Source organism: Lynx rufus, unplaced genomic scaffold (genome assembly GCF_022079265.1).
Source record: "Lynx rufus isolate CCGP_SWC_20201006 ecotype Redwood Valley unplaced genomic scaffold, mLynRuf1.p SCAF_22, whole genome shotgun sequence".
Taxonomy (NCBI): Eukaryota; Metazoa; Chordata; class Mammalia; order Carnivora; family Felidae; genus Lynx; species Lynx rufus.
The window spans coordinates 19,747,152-19,765,293 of NW_025814837.1; the positions used below are offsets into that span (position 1 = coordinate 19,747,152).

General features: G+C 39.8%; 1 long non-coding RNA gene and 1 pseudogene across 2 annotated transcripts; one reads left to right on the forward strand and one right to left on the reverse strand.

The window, feature by feature from the left end:
* The first annotated feature begins 2,282 nt into the window (after nucleotides 1–2,282).
* LOC124517609 (60S ribosomal protein L21-like) lies at nucleotides 2,283–2,799 on the forward strand (annotated as a pseudogene).
* Nucleotides 2,800–6,154: 3,355 nt separating this feature from the next.
* On the reverse strand, nucleotides 6,155–18,140 carry LOC124517515 (uncharacterized). Of its 2 annotated transcripts, none has more exons than XR_006963504.1 (3): nucleotides 18,101–18,140; nucleotides 8,325–8,446; nucleotides 6,155–6,891 (listed from the first exon to the last, which is right to left on the reverse strand). It is a non-coding gene; the product is annotated as an uncharacterized LOC124517515 (long non-coding RNA). The 2 variants fall into 2 exon arrangements; XR_006963503.1 differs by having other exon boundaries at nucleotides 8,325–8,449; nucleotides 18,101–18,134.
* Between the last annotated feature and the right edge of the window lie 2 nt (nucleotides 18,141–18,142).

The following is an 18,142-nucleotide window of genomic DNA, read 5'->3' on the forward strand; positions in this document are numbered from 1 at the left end:
TCTGAGTTAATGTGTGTGAAGGTGACAGTAGTGCAGGTCTTCCTGGTCTTCCTGTGGACCACACACTCCAGGCTGGCCTTCCGCCTGATAATTCAGTAGGTAACCACCATCTAACAACACAGGGCATGCAGGAAGACAACCAGCTCAATGCGATCCACATCATGTGCAATCACTACCAGGTGAGCCTTCTTGTTTTCTACCAAGGTGGTGACATATAAACCCCAGCTCGAAGGACAGGAGGCCTCTTAGTGGGGACACCCCTTTTGCCAGCAGCTTTCTTCTCAGCCTGAGCCAACAGTCTCTACTTCTCTTGCTTTGACCAGAGGTCTGTATTTGTGGGCCAGTATAAGGAGCTGAATAATTGTTTGGCAGTGCAAAGCTGGGTGACCTGCTTAATTGCAGGAGGAATTTTCAGACATTTATAGAGAACAGCCTTTGCTGCTGCAGCAGGATGTAGGTGGGGGGGGGGGCGGCATTTGACAAAGCAGGTGAGATCCCTTTTGGGCTCAATGTCCTATCTGATGCCAAAATTCTTGGCCCTTTTCACCAACAACGGATTGACCACCTTCTCAGCCTCCTGCTGCTTCATGACAGCAGGGACTGGGGCCACCCACTTCCCCTTAGCCTTCTTTCCATTCAACATTTTGGATGGCTGGAGGGGAGAGTGGCTCTGAGTGTTTTTAAACACAAGGAATCAAGCATTAGTTTTGACTCAATGAGGGAGCCTCAGGAGTCATTTCTTCAACGTTTATTTTATTTATTTTTGGGACAGAGAGAGACAGAGCATGAACGGGGGAGGGGCAGAGAGAGAGGGAGACACAGAATCGGAAACAGGCTCCAGGCTCCGAGCCATCAGCCCAGAGCCCGACGCGGGGCTCGAACTCCCGGACCGCGAGATCGTGACCTGGCTGAAGTCGGACGCTTAACCGACTGCGCCACCCAGGCGCCCCAGGAGTCATTTCTTGAGATCAGAAATCCCAAATAATTCAAGGTCAAAACTTTGGAACGGGAATAACTAAATAGTCATCAGAGTCAGGAATAAGGTTGTGTTGATGAATTATGGCTGCTACTCCTTGTGGATCCAGGAAGTTTTATAGAGCTGTCACACAAACAGCTGCTGACAGAGGCCATTTGATACTCAGCATATTGATTTTTAACTGCTATTATTTTCCTTCCACACTATTACTTTGCTTACACATTTGCCTCTTGTGTACTTTCTTCCTGCTCTGTTGTTCCTAGCCTAAATTTCATCTACATTTGCTAAGAGTTTTACCTTTGCTAAGAGATCTTGGTATGACTCCACCGATAGTAAGGAGACAAGTGGGTTAGTCTTACAATCCAACTTCTTTAATTCAAACTGCCTTTTCAAACACATCCTAAAGGGCAAAATTTGGCATCCTCTAATGGTCGAAAGTGTGACTTTGTTCTTCCTGTATATAGAGAGAATAACATAGAGAATAGCTTTGTCCCCTAAAGTAATGGTTTTTAAACCTTTTGGAATTTGACCTTCGATCAGAAATGCGTTTTACTTCACAGCTATGCCAACCCTGGGACTGTTTGTTCTCAAATCCATTCCTTGCTCTTCCTCTGCCAAGTTTTAAGGATGCTGATCCCAAGAGGCTGTATTTCCACGGCTCCCAAGTTACGTTAACTGACTTCTGGGTGGGTGCCACTCATGTGCAGTCCTGCCCTGACACTGGAGGGTGGGAGGAATGGGAAAGCCAGGATGATTCTCCCCATCTTTCTCTGCCTGCAGTGCATCTTTGACAGTGACTAGCTCTTCTCTGTGGCTCCAGCTCCAGCCAAAAATGTCCCCCTGCGATTTAAGCTTCTCCAGGATGACCCCAACTCTGGGACCCAGCAACACTGCTACTTCCCTTTATCCCTCCAGTCGAAAGGTATGTGGTTTCTGCCATTGCTGATCTCTGGGTTGTCTTATCTTCCCTTATTTGGCTTCTCTACCTATTCATCATTTGTGAAACAAGTTTCCTGTGTTAAATTCCCTCTGTTAAAAATACTCTGACCATGGGGGTACCTGGGTGGCTCAGTGGGTTAAGTGTCCACGTCTAACTCTTAATTTTGGCTCAAGTCATGATCTCGTGTTTCATGAGTTCAAGCTCCACTAGGGCTCTGAGCTGACAGTGTGGAGTCTTTTTGGGATTCTTTCTTTCTCCCTCTTTCTCTGCTGCTGCCATCCTCTCTTTCTCAAAATAAATAAACTTAAAAAGAGAACACTCTGACAATGATATCTTTTTCCTGATATTTAATTATATCACATACAGGGGAACCGCCACCTTCCAATAATTCACCAAAATGACCAACACAAAGGGAAAGAGGAGAGCTACTCGCTATATGTTCTCTAAGCCTTGTAGAAAACATGGAGTTGTTCCTTTGGCAACATACATGCGAATCTACAAGAAAGGTGATATTGTGGACATCAAGGGAATGGGCACTGTTCAAAAAGGAATGCCCCACAAATGTTACCATGGCAAAACTAGAAGAGTCTACAATGTTACCCAGCATGCTGTTGGCATTGTTGTAAACAAACAAGTTAAGGGCAAGATTCTTGCTAAGAGAATTAATGTACGTATTGAGCACATTAAGCATTCAAAGATCTGAGACAGCTTCCTGAAGCGTGTGAAGGAAAATGATCAGAAAAAGAAGGAAGCCAAGGAGAAAGGTACTTGGGTTCAACTGAAGCTCCAGCCTGCCCCACCCAGAGAAGCACACTTTGTGAGAACCAATGGAAAGGAGCCTGAGCTGTTGGAACCCATTCCCTATGAATTCATGGCATGATAAGTGTAAAAAAAATAAAAGATGTCAAGACTGTAAAAATAAAATAAATAATAATTATATCACATACATATATGGGGAACAGAAGTAAATGCTTCATTAACAATATTCCTTTTACTGCTTACAGACTCTGATATTCCTATTTTGTTCTATTGCACCTTTTAAAATGCCAATCACAACCTGTTAAATTGAGTTCATAACTCACTGATGGGTTGTATCTCACTAATGGAGATTTGGAAAACAGTGTCTTAGAGACCATATTTATTCATTTTTACTTTTTAGAAAGCAGATTCACAGTAAACTTACCCTTTTAGGTGCACATCATAAGAATTTTGAAAATTATATATAAAATATTTTCATCACCTCTAAAAGTTCCCTTGTTCTTTTTTGTAGTTAACCCCTCTCTCCATCCCTAGGCCCTAGTAACCACCAATGTATTTTTTTGTCCTTGTATTTTTATCTTCTCCAGAATGTCATATAAGTAAAATCATATACTATAAGGTCTCCTGAATATGTTTTTTTTTCACTCAGCACAATGCTTTTTAGATTCATTTGTATTTACCCAAAGGATACAAAAATACAGATTTGGAGGGGTACATCACCCTGAGGTTTATAGCAGCATTATCAACAATAGCCAAACTATGGAAAGAGCCCAGATGTCCATCAGCTGATAAATGGATAAAGAAGATGTGGTTGGCACAAAAACAGACACACAGACCAATGGAATAGAATAGAAACCCCAGAACTAGACCCACAAACGTATGGCCAACTCATCTTTGACAAAGCAGGAAAGAACATCCAATGGAAAAAAGACAGCCTCTTTAACAAATGGTGCTGGGAGAACTGGACAGCAACATGCAGAAGGTTGAAACTAGACCACTTTCTCACACCATATACAAAAATAAACTCAAAATGGATAAAGGACCTAAATGTGAGACAGGAAACCATCAAAACCTTAGAGGAGAAAGCAGGAAAAGACCTCTCTGACCTTAGCCGTAGCAATCTCTTACTCGACACATCCCCAAAGGCAAGGGAATTAAAAGCAAAAGTGAATTACTGGGACCTTATGAAGATAAAAAGCTTCTGCACAGCAAAGGAAACAACCAACAAAACTAAAAGACAACCAACGGAATGGGAAAAGATATTTGCAAATGACATATCGGACAAAGGGCTAGTATCTAAAATCTATAAAGAGCTCACCAAACTCCACACCCGAAAAACAAATAACCCAGTGAAGAAATGGGCAGAAAACATGAATAGACACTTCTCTAAAGAAGACATCCGGATGGCCAACAGGCACATGAAAAGATGTTCAGCGTCGCTCCTTATCAGGGAAATACAAATCAAAACCACACTCAGGTATCACCTCACACCAGTCAGAGTGGCCAAAATGAACAAATCAGGAGACTATAGATGCTGGAGAGGATGTGGAGAAACGGGAACCCTCTTGCACTGTTGGTGGGAATGCAAATTGGTGCAGCCGCTCTGGAAAGCAGTGTGGAGGTTCCTCAGAAAATTAAAAATAGACCTACCCTATGACCCAGCAATAGCACTGCTAGGAATTTACCCAAGGGATACAGGAGTACTGATGCATAGGGGCACTTGTACCCCAATGTTCATAGCAGCACTCTCAACAATAGCCAAATTATGGAAAGAGCCTAAATGTCCATCAACTGATGAATGGATAAAGAAATTGTGGTTTATATACACAATGGAATACTACGTGGCAATGAGAAAAAATGAAATATGGCCTTTTGTAGCAACGTGGATGGAACTGGAGAGTGTAATGCTAAGTGAAATAAGCCATACAGAGAAAGACAGATACCATATGGTTTCACTCTTATGTGGATCCTGAGAAACTCAATAGGAACCCATGGGGGAGGGGAAGGAAAAAAAAAAAAAGACGTTAGAGTGGGAGAGAGCCAAAGCATAAGAGACTGTTAAAAACTGAGAACAAACTGAGGGTTGATGGGGGGGTGGGAGGGAGGGGAGGGTGGGTGATGGGTATTGAGGAGGGAACCTTTTGGGATGAGCACTGGGTGTTGTATGGAAACCAATTTGTCAATAAATTTCATATAAAAAAAAAAGAAGATGTGGTATATATATACAATGGAATACTACTCAGCCATCAAAGAGAATGAAATCTTGCCATTTGCAATGACATGAATGGAGCTAGAAGGTATTATGCTAAGCAAAATAAGTCAGTCAGAGAAAGACAAATACCATATGATTTCACTCATATGTGGAATTTTAAAAACAAAACAGATGAACATATGGAACAGGGAAAAAGGGAGAGGGAAGCAAACCAAAGAGACTCTTAACTATGGAGAACAAACTGAGGGTTGGTGGAGGGAAGTGTGTGAGGGATGGACTAAATGGGTGATGGGTATTAAGGGGGGCACTTGTTGGGATGAGCACTGGGTATTATATGTAGGTGATGAATCACTAAATTCTATACCTGAAACCAATTTTACCATGTATGTTAGCTAGAATTTAAATAAAAACTTGGAAAGAAAGTGAAGAGATTCATGTGTGTTTTTGCATGTATAAGTAGTTGATTCTTTTTATTGCTGAATGATATTCTATTATCACATTAAATCTTAGAGACGTCTTTTTTTAGCCTAAAATGCACATTTTACTTCTGCTATTTGTTTTGCAACATTAGTCTGAACCCATGTAAAACCTTTGTGGATATCTTAACTGCTGGATGGAGGCATGGGGATGGGAGGTCATCACAGAACAGCCTCAACAATTTTCGTGTTCAAAGGCAAGAGACTAATAGCCTGAGATCTGGAATCTTAGTCTGTTGGTTAAATTCTTCATTTAACTTTTGCTACCTCCCAATCTCAAGCAAATTACTTAACCTCTCTTAAATTGTAGTTTCCTTGTCTGTAAAATAAGATGGTAGGAATGGTATATGTTTCACCAAATTTTTATGGAGATAAAGTAAAATGAGATAAAGTGTGTAAAACACTTAGTGCAATGATTGGGCACAGTAAGTACAAGTAAATTAGTGTATGTCATAGGAAAGATGGCTATAATTTAGCCAGTCTAAAAAGTCAAGAAGAACAATTTTTTTTTCAAGAACAGTTCACTTCCTTTAAAACCTTATCACTTGGGGCGCCTGGGTGGCGCAGTCGGTTAAGCGTCCGACTTCAGCCAGGTCACGATCTCGCGGTCCGTGAGTTCGAGCCCCGCGTCAGGCTCTGGGCTGACGGCTCAGAGCCTGGAGCCTGTTTCCGATTCTGTGTCTCCCTCTCTCTCTGCCCCTCCCCCGTTCATGCTCTGTCTCTCTCTGTCCCAAAAATAAATAAACGTTGAAAAAAAAAATTAAAAAAAAAAAAAAACCTTATCACTCACTTCCAAGTATCTGGGAGTAGTGTCATTGCCAACCAATGAGGAAAGGAGTCCATGAGGTCAGGAGGAAATGTCTGTGAAGCCCAAATTCAGGGACTACCCATTGACTCTGCCACCTAACATCATTAAGTTAGTTGGTCACTGGACTTGAAATCAACAGACATGAAGTGGGAGTGGGGAGTCTGCATCTCTTCTATAATTTCTTCAATTCATATTACATTGGACCTCCAATGCGTATCTTAAAAAGATGCAGACAGCATGGTACAATGGGAAGAATCCTAGATTTAAAGCCAGAATACTTTGGTAAGGTTGGATTTACCACTTTGGACTGATGTGATCTTGAACAAGTCACTTAGCATTTCTGTATCCTGGTTTATTCATCTGTAAATGGGTATATAATATGATTATGCCCCATAAGTCTTCCTAAATCAACTGTCACTTGTAATGATTTCAAAATTAACATTTTGTTATTATCTTATATAAAAATATATTTGATCATTCAAATGTGGCCATTCAGATTTGGATTATATGAACCCCATGATATGATGAGCATGAAGATTATTTCTGTGAAAGGATTTGTTATTGCTTCGAAATAAAGACGGATTGAGTTTATAAAACACTGTTCCACCTGACTCCTGAATGTCAGTGCTTAATACTCACCAGGCATGCACATTCTAACAGCCTTTGTGTTCATATAATGGACCAGTGAATTCTATTTGCTGCTGAGGATTCAGTCATATCCTACAAACAAAGATAGATTGTTTTGAATTAGTGTCTGCTGGGAAAAGATGTTCAATTGTTAAATTACTTTAGCTATGTGTGAGTTTTAATCAACTGGAGTATATTACTACTTTACAAATTGTATTTCTCTGTAGAATGAAATCTTTATGAATTAGATAAACTATTAATATAGTTCTATATATTTAAATCACACTTGCAGCATATATTGTCATTTTTAAAAAACACATTTTGGAACTTTCAGAAAGCCATCAAAATGTCACTATCCTAAAAGAGCAAAAAAAGTACAACAACCGAGACTTAAGGGTTTTCCACTAAATTTGTTAAGGGACATAAATCTACTATGTGTAACATCCATCCATCTTTCCTATTATAGACTATCTATTATATACTTGGATCGTGTTGCCTGAGGAATGCAAAGATGAATGAGTGAGAAGGTCATCTTTTCTCATCTTTTTTCATCTATTGAAAAAAGGACACAAATGAGTTATAATACAATACAAGGGGTACTGTAATTGAGATATTAATTCATCAGTAAGCACTTTTTAATAAATTTAGTGTCAGCATGTGCCAGACCCTAACCTAGCTGTTAAGGATAAGGGTCACCTGAGTGGCTCCGTGGGTTAAGTGTCCAACTCTTGATTTCAGCTCAGTTCAGGATCTCACTGTCATGAGATCAAGCCCTGCATTGGGCTCTGTGCTGAGAGCATGGAGCCTACTTGGAATTCTCTCTCTCTCCCTCTATCTCTGCCTCTTCCCCCACTCACATGCACATGTGTGCACCCATGCACACACTCTCTCTTTCTTTCTCAAAATAAGTAAACGTTTTTTAAAAATATTAAGAGTTAAGACTATGAGAGCTTATAGTGTGATAGAGGAGACCCACAAATACAGAAGAAATTATGAAAGAGTACCTAACCTGACCTTGTAGAATAGTGTAGGAAAATCTTCTCATAGGTAAAATTTAAACAGAGTACAGAAAAACTAATAGGAGGTAAGAGGAAGAAGAGGGCTAAGGACATTGTGGTCAGAAAAGCAACTTTTGCAAAGGTACAAAGATGAGGAAAACTGCAAATCATTTAGTATGTCTGGATCCTGGGATACATATTAGAAAGTGGGAAGAGATGCAGGCCGGGTGAATAGAGGCCAGGTAACGAGGGACTGTGTATGCTGTGCTATCCAAACCATTTTTTGTGGCTATTGTTGTCCCACTTTTTGTTGGCCTCTTGGGTATCTTGATGAGATTTTTATTGTCTTTTGAACTGTTATTTCTTTACTGATAAAGTGTTGTTTCTCTTTCTGCTTGTGTTTTTTTTTTTCTTTCTTTGTCTATAGTCTTCAGATATTTGACTATGATATATCTTGGTGTAGATTTCTTTGGGTTTATCTCATATGGGTTTTACTCAGCTTCTTGAATCTGTAGGTTTATATCTTACCCAGTTTGAGAAGTTTTCAGCCATAACTTCTTTGAGTACTTTTTCAGCTCCACCCTTTCTCCTCCTCTTCAGAGGCTCTAACAGGAACTTTAGATCTTTTGTTGTCCCACAGGTCCCTGAGGCTGCTTTCAATTAAAAAAAATTGTTTTTAATAGATTTTAGTTTTTAGGGCAGCAAAACCATCGAAGGTGTTCCTGCAGAGAATATGTGTGTGTGCACACACACACGCACATGCCTACACACACACACACACACGTATTCATACACATATATGTGTATATATGTTTTATTGAGATATAATTCACATATCATATGATTTTTAGTATATTCACTGAGTTGTGCTCCTACCATAATAATCAGTTTTAGGAGATTTCACCACTTCAAAAAGAAACTGTACTCAGTTGTAGGCAACCACCAGTCATTCCGTGCCTATAGATTTGCCTATTCTGGACGTTTTATATAAATGGAATCACGCGAGATGTAGGCATCTGTGACTGTATTCATTCATTTAGTTTAATGTTGTCAAAGTTTATCCATATTATATAGCATGTATGAGTATTCGTTCCTTTTTATTGTAACATTCCATTTGTTTTAGTTTTCTATCACTATAACAATTTAATGCAAACTTAGTGACTTAAAATAATGCAAATTTATTATCTTACAGTTCTATAGGTCAGAAGTCTAGTATTAGTGTTGCTGGGCTAAAATCTAGGTGTTGTCAGGGAAGCACTCCTTTCTGGAAGCTCTAGTGGAGAATCTATTTCTGTACCTTTTTCAACCTCTAGTGGTTGCCCACATTTCTTGCCTGATGGTCCCTTCCTCCATCTTCAAAACCAACAACAACAGGCTAAGTCCTCTCACGTTACATAACTCCAATGTTCTGCCTTCCTCTTCCACCATTAGGAACCCTTGTGATTACATTGGGGCCCCATGAATAATCCAGAACAACCTCCCTATTCTAAGGTCAGCTGATTAGCGAACTTTACCTGCTACTTTAATTCTCCTTTGCCTTGTAATTTAACATATTCACAGATTCTGGGGTTTTAGATGTATATATACAGTGGTTTGCCTACCACCTATAACAAGTACATAGTTTATTTATCTGTTCATCATTTGATGGATATTTGGGTTGTGTCCACTTTGGGGCTATTATGAATAATGCTGCTATGAACACTTCTGTATAAGGTTTTGAGTGGATATATGTTTTCATTTCTCTTAGGTAAATACCTAAAAGTAGAACGGCAGGGTTGCAATATTTACTTTTTAGGAAGATCATTCTAATTTTTTTTTTCCAACGTTTATTTATTTTTTTTGGGACAGAGAGAGACAGAGCATGAACGGGGGAGGGGCAGAGAGAGAGGGAGACACAGAATCGGAAACAGGCTCCAGGCTCCGAGCCATCAGCCCAGAGCCTGACGCGGGGCTCGAACTCACGGACCACGAGATCATGACCTGGCTGAAGTCGGACGCTTAACTGACTGCGCCACCCAGGCGCCCCTTTAGGAAGATCATTCTAGTTCAGAGTAGAGAATGGTTAGGGGTGATATATACTGAGTGTTATGTGAATATGAAGGAGGAACAAGGAACACTTGTTGGTGAAGGCCTCAGAGAGGAAACATTTGAGGCGGATCTTGTAAAGTTATATTATCATTTATTGGCTTTCTTTTAATTATGAAGGAAACAAATTCATTGTAGAGATTTTTTTCAGTGTAGAAAAGTCTCTAAAAAAGTTTAAAATAGGTGGGGGTATGTGGGTGGCTCAGTCAGTTGAGCGGCCAACTTTGGCTAAGGTCATGATCTCACAGTTTGTGAGTTCAAGCCTCACAATGGGCTCTGAGCTGACAGCTCTGAGCCTGGAGCCTGCTTTGAATTCTGTGTCTCCTCTCTCTCTGCTCCTCCCCCACTCACACTGTCTCTCTCCCTCAAAAATAAACATTTAAAAAATTTTTTAAAAATTTAAATCCCTTAATATCCCACCACCAATGAAAACTACTGTTAACATTCTGCAGTATTTTCTTTGTGTGTATGTGTATGAATTGAGTTCATATTGTATGCATAGTTTTCTTGTTCGTTCTTTTCAATCAACATTATATCATAAGCATTTCCCCATGTCATTAGCCATCAAAAATAACAAAATGGCTACATAGTATTCTATAATAAGAAATTACTATCTGTTATTTAATTAGTCCTTTACTGTAGGATTTTTAGGTTGATTTCCAACTTTCTATTATGGTAGATAATACTATAAGGAACATTCCAGTACATACATCTTTTCTTTGAGTTGGATTTTGAAGAATGAGTTACCTGGGAATAACTAGCAAGATAGTGGTTCCCTCTGCTTTAAAATAACATAAGGGGTGCCTGGGTGGCTCAGTCGGTTAAGCCTCCAACTTCAGTTCAGGTCATGATCTCACAGTTCATGGGTTCAAGCCCTGTGTCAGGCTCTGTGCTGACAGCTTAGAGCCTGGAGCCTGCTTCCAATTCTGTGTCTCCCTCTCTCTGCCTTTCCCCGGCTCACACTCTATTTCTCTGCCTCTCTCTCTCTCTCTTTCAAAAATAAATATAAAAGAGGGGAGGGGCCAACATGGTGGATAAGTAGGGGGTCCTTACTTCCCGTGTTTCTCAAACAAAGAAGTGCAGAATCCAAAGGACTTTGAACACTAGAGCCTGGGAGGAAAAGAGACTGAATCTGCTAGGAATAAAATGGGAAAGCTGGAAAAAAGATAGGTGGGTAACTGCGAACTGGGAGAGATTAAAAAAAAAAAAAAGGCCGCATGGGCATGGAGGGGAGGGACCCCTTCTGCGGAGAGACAAAGAGAAGAGAAAGAGCGGCTAGGAGAGTGTAGGACCAAATCTGGACAGGAGAAAGACCTTGGACTAAGACTGAGAGGAATCTAATCTCTAATTGCAGGGCTTTCTTGGGACTGGAGCCAGCTCCCTGTTCGTGCACGTGGGGAGGAGGGGAGCCAGGGGCTTGGGTGCAGTGGTAGGTCAGGGGCTCAATCCGCAGTTGGAGAAAGTGGTTCCCTCCCTGGAGGGCTACCTGATAGTACAAAGTCTGCCTGCTTCCACCACCCCAGGGGGCTCGCAGAGAGGGCAGCGGCCCTCAGTCTGCATAGGAGAAGGCGGTCCTCCCTGAAGTGTGGCAGCACAGACAAAGCCAGCCAGGACCACATATTGGCCACACTGAGAGGCACTTCCCCAGAGCCAGAGCACACAGAGTGGGACTTTGAATCCTAAGCACAGGGTCAGGGGATTGGCAGAATGAGAAGAGCAGCCCCGTCTGGCCTGCGGCACCGTGAGGACGACTCAAACAGAGTCCACCAGGTCCAGCTCCGTGGAGAAGAGACTAGGGGATCACCATTCCCTGACCCCTCCCCACACCATCACCAAGGCTGGGCCTCAGGGATCACTCCCAGGGCCCATAGTGGAGGTGGGTCCAGACTACACCAAACCATGCCCCTTCACACTGGGTAACTTCGTATCCACCTGAGCGGCACAGACCCTATGGAAAGCTCTTCCTGACAAGCGATGCAGCATTGCCTGGATTAACTCTAGGTCAATTCTGGATATATAGATATATTATCCTCCCCCTCGTCATTTCTCTTCCTTATCTCTTCCCTACCCTAGGCTGGTTACTCTGGTTATTGGTCTATCTAAACATACATATTTAATCCATTATCCTGATACATGTTGTACACTTCCTCCTTTACACTCCTTTCTCTCTCTCTGGAATAATCAAGTCATGTAGTTTCTCTGTCTGGGTAACTTTATCTTCATTTCATTGTCCATGCCTCCTTCTTTATTTTCCTTTCTCTCTCTCTGGATTAAGCCTTTTAGTCTCTCTGCCTAGTCAATGTTTATTTTTTCTTCTCCCCCACCCCCCACCCCACCCCTACCCCCCCGCTCCCTCTCCTGTAATTTCTCTCTTTGTATGTGCTGTTCCATCAGCACCGCCTCCACCCTCTTCTTTACTTGTAGTCAGTGTTTTTGGGTTTTTTGGTTTTAGTCTTTAGGTCTTTGTTTTTGTTTATTTGTTTGTTTGTGTTATTTGTGTGTTTGCATGTTTTTGTCTCCTGTTTGCCTATCTTTTCCTTTACAAGGCTACTCCAAGGAACAAATCAAAGCACACCTGGTGGAAGGTCAAAAATATCACTATGAGTAGGGTAATAAAATAACCAAAGTCACAACAACAGAGAGCAAGTAACAATCTCCAAAAAACACCTCCTGAAGGGCCAGGCACTGGACAGTGTATGACCATCCTTTAATGTAGCAGTGCTCACAGGTGCAGAGCACACAACAAGCTTTTAAAATGCATAAGGGACAGAAAACTAGCCAAAAATGACAAAATGGAAGGGTTCTCCTCAAAAGAAATTCCAGGAAGTAGCGACAGCTAATGAATTGATCAAAACCTATTTAAGCAATAGAACTGAACAAGAATTTAGAATAGTAGTCATAAAAATTAATTGCTGGGCTTGAAAAAAGCATAGAGGACAGCAGAGAATCTATTGCTACAAAGATCAAGGGACTAAAAAATAGTCATGATGAATTAAAAAATGCTATAAATGAAATGCAAAATAAAATGGAGACAGCCACAGCATGGATTGAAGAGGCAGAGGGAGAATAGCTGAATTAGAAGATAAAATTATGGAAAAAGAGGAAGCTGAGAAAAAGAGAGATAGAAAAATCCAGGAATACAAGGGGAGAATTAGAGAACTAAGTGATGCAATCAATGGAAAAATATCCATATCATAGGAATTCCGGAAGAAGAAGAAGAAGAAGAAGAAGAAGAAGAAGAAGAGAGAAAGGGGCTGAAGGTGTACTTGAACAAATTATAGCTGAGAGCTTCCCCAATTTGGGGAAGGAAACAGGCATTAAAATCAAAGAGGCACAGAGAACTCCCTTCAGACATAACTTGAATCAATCTTCTGCACAACATATCATAGTGAAACTGGCAAAATATAAGGATAAAGAGAGAATTCTGAAAGCAGGTAGGGATAAATAGGCCCTAACTTGCATAAGTAGATACATAAGAGTAGTAGCAGACCTATCTACTGAAACTTGGCAGGCCAGAAAGGAATGGCAGGAAATCTTCAATGTAATGAACAGAAAAAAATATGCAGCCAAGAATCCTTTACCCAGCAAATCTGTTATTCAGAATAGAAGAAGAGATAAAGATTTTCCCAAACAAACAAAAACTGAAGGAATTCATCACCACTAAACCATCCATACAAGAGATCCTAAGGGGGACTCTGTGAGTGAAATGTTGCAAGGACCACAAAGTACCAGAGACACCACTACAAGCATGAAACCTACAGATATCACAATGACTGTAAACCCATATATTTTAATAATAACACTGAATGTAAGTGGACTCTACCCATCTCTACAAGAGACTCATTTTAGACCTGAGGACACCTTCAGATTGAAAGTGAGGGGATAGAGAACTGTCCATCATGCTACTGGAAGTCAAAAGAAAGCTCGAGTAGCCATACTCATATCAGACAAACTAGACTTTAAATTAAAGGCTGTAACAAGAGATGAAGAAGGGCATTATATAATAATTACAGTATCTATCCATCAGGAAGAGCTAACAATTATAAATGTCTATGCACCGAATTTGGAACACCCAAATATATGAAACAATTAATCACAAACATAAGCAATCTTATTGATGAGAATGTGGTAATTGCAGGCACTTTAATACTCCACTTACAACAATGGGTAGATCATCTAGACACAGAATCAATAAAGAAACAAGGGCCCTGAATGATACATTGGATCAGATGGACTTGACAGATATATTTAGAACTCTGCATCCCAAAGCAATGGAATATACTTTCTTCTCGAGTGCACATGGAACATTCTCCAAGATAGAGCACATACTGGGTCACAAAACAGCCCTTCATAAGTATAAAAGAATTGAGATCACACCATGTACACTTTCAGGTCACAATGCTATGAAACTTGAAATCAACCACAGGAAAAAGTCTGGAAAACCTCCAAAAGCATGGAGGTTAAAGAACACCCTACTAAAGAATGAATGGGTCAGCCAGGCAATTAGAGAAGAAATTAAAAAATATATGGAAACAAATGAAAATGAACATACAACAATCTAAATGCTTTGGGGTGCAGCAAAGGCAGTCCTGAGAGGAAAATACATTGTAATCCAGGCCTATCTCAAGAAACAAGAAAAATCCCAAATACAAAATCTAACAGCACACCTAAAGGAACTAGAAGCAGAATAGCAAAGACACCCCAAGTCCAGCAGAAGAAGAGAAATAAACAATGTAGAATCTAAAAAAAACAGTAGAGCAGATCAATGCAACCAAGAGTTGGTTTTTTGAAAAAATAAACAAAATTGATAAACCTCTAGCCAGCCTTCTCAAAAGAAAAGGGAGATGACCCAAAGAGATAAAATCACAAATGAAAATGGAATTATTACAACCAATCCCTCAGAAATACAAGCAATTTTCAGGGAATACTATGAAACATTGTATGCCAACAAACTGGACAACCTGAAAGAAATGGACAAATTCCTAAACACCCACACTCTTCTAAAACTCAAACAAGAAGAAATAGAAATTTTGAACAGACCATAACTAGTGAAGAAATTGAATCAGTAATCAAAAATCTCACAACAAATAAGAGTCCAGGACCAGATGGCCTCCCTGGGAAATTCTACCAGACATTTAAAGCAAAGATAATACCTATCCTTCTCAAGCTGTTCCAAAAAACATAAATGGAAGGAAAACTTCCAGACTCATTCTTTGAAGCCAGCATTACTTTGATTCCCAAACCAGACAGAGACCCAGCAAAAAAAGAGAACTACAGACCAATATACCTGATGAATATGGATGCAAAATTTCTCAATAAGATACTAGCAAATCGAATTCAACAGCATATAAAAAGAATTATTCACCATGATCAAGTGAGATTCATTCCTGGGATGCAGGGCTGGTTCAACATTCGCAAATCAATCAACGTGATACATCACATTAATAAAAGAAAAGATAAGAACCATATGATCCTGTTAATCGACACAGAAAAAGCATTTGACAAAATATAGCATCCTTTCTTAATAAAGACCCTCAAGAAAGTCAGGATAGAAGGAACATACTTAAACATCATAAAAGCCATTTATGAAAAGCCCACAGCTAATATTATCCTCAATGGGGAAAAACTGAGAGCTTTCCCCCTGTGATCAGGAACACGACAAGGATGTCCAGTCACCGCTGTTGTTTAATATAGTGTTGGAAGTTCTAGCATCAGCAATCAGGCAACAAAATGAAATCAAAGGCATCAAAATTGGCAAAGATGAAGTCACTTTTTGCAGATGACATGATACTATACATTGAAAATCTGATAGACTCCATCAAAAGTCTTCTAGAACTGATACATGAATTCAGCAAAGTCGCAGGATACAAAATTAATGTACAGAAATCAGTTGCACTTTTATACACCAATAATGAAGCAACAGAAAGACAAGTAAAGAAACTGATCCCATTCACAATTGCACCAAGAATCATAAAATACCTAGGAATAAACCTAACCAAAGATGTAAAAGATCTATATGCTGAAAACTATAGAAAGCTTATGAAGGAAATTGAAGAAGATACAAAGAAATGGAAAAACATTCCATGATCATGGATTGGAAGAATAAATATTGTCAAAATGTCAATACTGCCCAAAGCTATCTACACATTCAATGCAATCCCAGTCAAAATTGCACCAACATTCTTCTCGAAGCTAGAATAAGCATTCCTAAAATTTCTATGGAACCACAAAAGACCCCGAATAGCCAAAGTAATATTCCAGAAGAAAACCAAAGTGGGAGGCATCACAATCCCAGACTTTAGCCTCTACTACAAAGCTGTAATCATCAAGACAGTATGGTATTGGCACAAAACAGACACATAGACCAATGGAATAGAATAGAGGCTCCAGAATTAGACCCACAAATGTAGGGCCAACTAATCTTTGATAAAGCAGGAAAGAATATCCAATGGAAAAAAGACAGTCTCTTTAACAAATGGTGCTGGGAGAACTGGACAGCAACATGCAGAAGAATGAAACTAGACCACTTTCTTACACCATTCACAAAAATAAACTCAAAATGGATGAAGGACCTGAATGTAAGACAAGAAACCATCAAAACCCTAGAGGAGAAAGCAGGAAAAGACCTCTCTGACCTCAGCAGCAGCAATTTCTTACTTGACACATCTCCAAAGGCAAGGGAATTAAAAGCAAAAATGAACTACTGGGACCTCATCAGATAAAAAGCTTCCGCACTGCAAAGGAAACAATCAACAAAACTAAAAGGCAACCGACGGAATGGGAAAAGATATTTGCAAATGACATATTGGATAAAGGGCTAGTATCCAAAATCTACAAAGAACTCACCAAACTCCACACCCGAGAAACAAATAATCCCATGAAGAAATGGATCAGAAGACATGAATAGACACTTCTCTAAAGAAGACATCCAGATGGCCAACAGGCACATGAAAAGATGCTCAATGTCACTCCTCATCATGGAAATACAAATCAAAACCACACTGAGATACCACCTCACACTGGTCAGAGTGGCTAAAATGAACAAATCAGGAGACTATGGATGCTGGCAAGGATGTGGAGAAACGGGAACCTTGTTGCACTATTGGTGGAAATGCAAACTAGTGCACCCACTCTGGAAAACAGTGTGGAGGTTCCTCAAAAAATTAAAAATAGACCTACCCTATGACCCAGCAATAGCACTGCTAGGAATTTACCCAAGGGATACAGGAATGCTGATGCATAAGGGCACTTATACCCCCATGTTTATAGCAGCACTTTCAACAATAGCCAAATTATGGAAAGAGCCTAAATGTTCATCAACTGATGAATGGATAAAGAAGATGTGGTTTATATATACAAAGGAATATTACTTGGCAATGAGAAAGAATGAGATCTGGCCATTTGTAGCAATGTGAATGGAACTGGAGAGTATTATGCTAAGTGAAATAAGTCAGGCAGAGAAAGACAGATACCATATGTTTTCACTCATATGTGCATCCTGAGAAACTTAACAGAAGACCAGGGGGGAGGGGAAGGGTAGAAAAAGTTACAGAGAGGGAAGGAGGCAAACCATAAGAGACTCTTGAATACTGAGAACAAACTGAGGGTTGATGGGGGGGGGAGAGAGGAAAGTGGGTGATGGGCATTGAGGAGGGCACCTGTTGGGATGAGCACTGGGTGTTGTATGGAAACCAATTTGACAATAAATTATATATTAAAATATAAATAAAATATACCTTACCATAAAAAAAATACATATAAAAATAAAAAATAAAATAACATAAAAAAAGATAGTGTTCCCCCAAGAGCACACCAACAGATGACTTTGTGCACAACTTCTGAAGGATATAGGAATTAAAGTGTTCAAACCAAGACTCACAAAATAAAAATTGGAATTTTCTTTCCTATATGTAAAATAAAATTCTTGATGATGCAAAATTTTATTCCAGCCATGATAATAATCCATCATTGTTAGTGGTAATGTGATACTACTAATCTAATGTTGGGCTGACCAAACTTTACTTTTCTTCTCGCATGAGTTGTTTTTGGTTTGTTTTTTTTTTTAAAACAGATTTTGCAAAGTTAAAATAACAACAACAAACTTTATCATTGATAAAGTCATGTCAATTGATAGATACTACTTTACATTTCCAAACTACAGACTTAAGTCCCTATTTAGAATGGGATCTAATTCTTCAAGAAAATTATTCCAGGGGTACCTGGGTGGCTCAGTTGGTTGAGCATCCAACTCTTGGTTTCAG